The sequence below is a fragment of the Anas platyrhynchos genome, chromosome 5 (assembly GCF_047663525.1).
Source record: "Anas platyrhynchos isolate ZD024472 breed Pekin duck chromosome 5, IASCAAS_PekinDuck_T2T, whole genome shotgun sequence".
In the NCBI taxonomy this organism is placed as follows: Eukaryota; Metazoa; Chordata; class Aves; order Anseriformes; family Anatidae; genus Anas; species Anas platyrhynchos.
Window position 1 is genome coordinate 30,922,573 of NC_092591.1, and position 3,405 is coordinate 30,925,977.

Genomic DNA, 3,405 nt, shown 5'->3' on the forward strand with positions numbered 1-3,405 from the left:
TTACAGGTGTGGTTTGACTGATAACGGAGGGTGGGGAGTGTGCCCTGTGTCTACTTTGTAAGCACAGTACCTCCAGTAACTTAGGGTTATGTCCTGCAGAAGCTTCCCATGGGACTGTAAGAACTCTCCAGCAGTTGATGGTTGCTACTGCACCACCTTCAGCCATCAGCAAGGGTAGAGCCAAGCCTGCCCTCTGTGCTGGTGTTACCCATGGGAAGCTGATGGGTGGGTGAAGCTGGAATGTTTCTACTCTGGTTCCCTCCAGGCATTTGCTTTATTCATCTCATCTGGCTAACGGTCCAAAAAATGGGCCACCAGCTTGCCATACACCAACAATCAGCATTTGTGATGGTGTTACAAGCAGTGCTAAGTGTCCTGCTGACTAGGGATCTTTTTTTCAAGGTAGGATTGTGTCCTGGGGCAGTGGTTGACATAATCTAGCATACAAAGAACAAGGGGTGATCTCTGTGGAAGGCAAGCAGAAAACTGACCGAAGAAGCAGCTGTTGTGCTAACGAAAGAGCAAGTTCTCCCCATCGGGTGGGCAAAGAGAACAGACACAGCACTGTGTTTTCTAACATGTGAGAGTGCAAAGAGACTGCAAAGGACAAAGGAGGTTTATGAGAGGGAGCAAAGTGCAGAAAAAAGCAACCTGGTGTTCAGCAGCCCCTCTGCTCCATTTTTGCTGCATTTGGGACCAGTATGTACCAGCTTCCATTTATTGCTACCCACAGCTCTGCAACATGGGTTACAACTGGCTGTTCCTGCTTTGGTGCGTTATTAAGGAGCCTTGAATTATTTTAGTATAATGACCTGAGAAGTGACTGACTGGCACTGGGAAGAAGTGCTGATTGACAGCTCATCTCTGTCTTTAACGAACCAGTGAAAATATTTCTGGAGAAATGTTGGCACGCAGATGTGTATACTGAAAGCAAGGAACATAGGCCAGGCCCAGATCAGTCCAGGTGCACTTGGATATGGAGTACTGGCTTGGTGTCTACTGTAGCACAGCAAATTTGGCCCCACCAGCCATTACTAAAGATGATACCACCACAGTGATGGTGGGACATGCATATTCATGCACTTCGTGTTACAGCAGAAATACCTCTCTCAAAGCTGCTAAAAGCAGGCCCACAAAGTCCAGGTTGGCAGAGATGTTCCTCCACCTATTTGGATGGCTGAAAAGGCAGCAATGAGAACTGGTGATGGAGGGCAAGAGCTAGATTGGTGGGGTCTGCGATCATGTTTGACCACTTCCCCCCAGTTTTAGCAAAAATTCCGAGTGGAGTGTTTTCCATGGGCATTACCAGAGACACAACTTTCCTCTCACTTTTACATTTGGAGACTGCTTTCCTGTGGATCATCCTTCTCCAACTCTTCTTCCTTCACAGCTGAAGAAAAAAAAATCAAATCCTTTTCTGCTTTTCTAGAAGACTGTTTTATGATAACCTGTGAGCCATGTCTGAAATAAATGGTTTCCAGCAGAATGTAGCTCCTGGTGGCTGACACAGCATAGCTGCTCCATTTCCCCCTTTTTCTGTGCCACGTGATCTATTCCCGTCTCTTGGCACAGTGTTGCACTTTGCCCTCTGCTGCTGTGCTGTTTGTGCTGATGGGTACATGCATTGGCAAAACGATTTATGTGCCCTCTCGATCTGCACTCTGTACTCATTTGTTGGTGCTTTTCTTCCTCCCATTGGTGTACTTCTCATGCTTTCAGCTTTATGTTTTGGCATGCAGTTTGAATTTGGGCACCTTCAGTTTGCTCTTCATTGTTTTTTTGGCTTCCCTCCCTTGGCATGCAATTGGAATTCTATCAATTTACCATTCACCTGCCAGGCTCCTTGCTGGCAGTTTGTTCCTCTGCAGCCCCAGCTGACCATTCTGTTCCTATGCAAGATTTGATGGTCTTGTTCTTTTATCCAGCAAAATTAATACTGGAAGAAAACAGAACAAAACAAAACAAAAACAAACAAACAGATAAACAAACAAAAAACCCACCACAAAAAAAAAAAAAAAAAAAAAAAAAAAAAAAAGAACAAACAAAAAACAGAACTCAGTGATAAGGCAAGTTACATAGCAACACTCAGGAGTGAAAATGTGTTCAAATAGTGCCATCACAAGGACAGCAAAGGCATCTGTCTTTAATTCTACACACCTTGAATTAGAAATTGGAAAGATAAGGTGCTTCTGCAGACTTCTTTCTGTGCTCGACCATTCCTTCAGAGCCATTCAGTGAATTAGGGTCTCTTGTGAGCACGAAGGTTTCATACCTGATGGCATACCATGAGGGCTCAGAGATCCATACTTCACCTTTCCAATTATATTGCAAAAAATCATGGTCTCACAGATAAAGATGTATTTATTCCTGGTAAGAAGACAAAAGAAAATCCTTCCTTTTCTTGGCATGAATTTGACATACAAAGTTAGTAACACCTTCAGTCGTGTTTCACTTGCTCATTCTCTTCCTTCTCAGTGAGATTTCAGATCTCATTTAAGAAGGTGTCGTCTGATATTCCATGTGTGTTCCGTTCCCCAGAAAAAGCCTCTCCTGGGAGGTAGGTCAAGGATGGGTTTCCTACCAGTCACCAGTGTGCACCATCAGAAATTATGGGAGATGTGGATGGTTGTGAAGTCTCCTGAAGTCTTTTTTTCCTGAGTCTAAGGGGTGTGGGATGGGGGGTGTCCTGGCCAAAGAGGAGAGCTGGCACTGTGAGGATCCTCAGCGGTTGGTCCTGCACCTACCACAGCTGCGCAGTCCCACTAGTTGTCTGGGGATGCTCCTTGGAGCTGTGTGCAACCTTTGGGGTTGTTCCAAGGGGTTCCTGAGGAGGGGCTGGCACAGGATTCAACATGGAGAAGGGCCTCCTTTCCATGGAAAGGATACTGGTCTGGAGGGCAAGAAGAAATTCAAGAGATCCTGACCCTACTCTTTTGTTACCAGGGTTTCCCCAGTTAACTAAAAGCTTCCTTTTATTAATTTATTTAAAGCAACATGTTTCTGTGGTATAGACAATTAACAACAGAGAAAGAACACAAGCAAGAGTGTTTTTCTCTCTGGATCTCTTCTTCCCTCTTTCCTATTGGCTTCCCTTGTAGTAACCTCTTTTCTATCCCAAAACACGCATGATTTGGGAACTCAAGGGGTCTTAAACACAGTTGCCAGGACAGAGCTTCTGGCATCTGCAGCAGCTGTCATTTTAGGGACTCTGCTCCTCTCCTTGCTATGGCAAGATAGTGTCCAGGCCTGGGCATCATGAATTTTCCTTATAAAAAAGTCCTGTGAATGGCTTTTCTGAAGCAAAGGGAGGCAGGTCTATGGGGGCTCCCACTTTTGCTGTCATTGTTTACCCCTAGGACAGTGGGACTCTTAGCAAAGTGGAGATGCTAAAATCCAGCTTTAAAT